The sequence below is a fragment of the Chiloscyllium plagiosum genome, chromosome 5 (genome assembly GCF_004010195.1).
Source record: "Chiloscyllium plagiosum isolate BGI_BamShark_2017 chromosome 5, ASM401019v2, whole genome shotgun sequence".
In the NCBI taxonomy this organism is placed as follows: Eukaryota; Metazoa; Chordata; class Chondrichthyes; order Orectolobiformes; family Hemiscylliidae; genus Chiloscyllium; species Chiloscyllium plagiosum.
The window spans coordinates 81,375,330-81,376,703 of record NC_057714.1 but is presented as its reverse complement, the minus strand read 5'-3'; positions in this window follow the sequence as shown (position 1 = coordinate 81,376,703).

Genomic DNA, 1,374 nt, shown 5'->3' with positions numbered 1-1,374 from the left:
CCTCGCACCCATGTGTGTGTGCAGGTGTGAGACACAGTGAAAGACACAAGGAGCACGAATCTTTATTCAATTTCCACCACCAGGATGAAAGGAAACCAAGTGGCCAGTGACAAGCAATGCCTCTCACATCAAAGGGCAATGCTGCATGATCAAAAAAGTGAAGGGGAGGGCAGGGATTAAATCAAAATAGAATTGGAGGAGGAGACTCTCCCTTTTTTTTGTGAACAGAACCTCAAACTCTCCTGATTATTTTTTTTCTATTTTTTTTCCTTCACACTACTGCCTATATGTGGTAGTGCTTATTTTCCCCAGCACCTATGTTGTGAGTATGCAGGTGTGAGACAAGGTGCACAAATCTTTATTCAGTTCCCACCACCAGGATGAAAGGAAACACCCAAGTGGCCAGTGGCCAATTCTAAATCAAAATAGAATTGGAGGAGGAGACTCTCCCATTTATAAATTTTTTTATCCCCACACTACCGCCTAACTGCGGTAGTGCTTATTTTTTCCCCAGCACCCATGGTCTGTGTGTGCAGGTGTGAGATTCAGTGAGAGACACAAGGTGCACGAATCTTTATTCAATTTCCATCACCAAGAAGATAGGAAAACACCCGAGTGGCCAGTGACAAGCAGTGCCCTTCACAAAAGGCAATGCTGTGTGATCAAACAGTGAAGGGGAGGGCAGGGATTAAATCAAAATAGAATTGGAGGAGGAGACTCTCCTGTTTATCTCTTTCTTTTTCCTTTTCACACTGATCCAACTCTCAATAGGGGAAAAACACCCGAGTGGCCAGTGACAAGCACTGCCCTTACACTCCTTTTTTTTTTCCTAACCGCGGTAGTGCTTATTTTTTTGCCCAGCACCCCTGGTGTGTGTGTGCAGGTGTGAGACACAGTGAAGGACACAAAGTGCACGAATCTTTATTCAATTTCCACCACCAGGAAGATAGGAAAACACCCGGGTGGCCAGTGACAAGCAGTGCCCTTCACAAAAGGCAATGCTGTGTGATCAAACAGTGAAGGGGAGGGCAGGGATTAAATCAAAATAGAATTGGAGGAGGAGACTCTCCTGTTTATTTTTTTTTAATAGACAAACATCCGAGTTCAAAGTTTGTGAGAAGATTTGTAGCTCGGGTGCTCGTTGCTGTGGTTCTGTTCGCCGAGCTGGAAGTTTTTGTTGCAAACGTTTCGTCCCCTGTCTAGGTGACATTCTCAGTGCTTGGGAGCCTCCTGTGAAGCGCTTCTGTGGTGTTTCCTCCAGCATTTATAGTGGCCTGTCCCTGCCGCTTCCCGTTGTCAGTTTCAGCTGTCCGCTGCAGTGGCCGGTATATTGGGTCCAGGTCGATGTGTTTGTTGATGGAATTTGTGGATGAG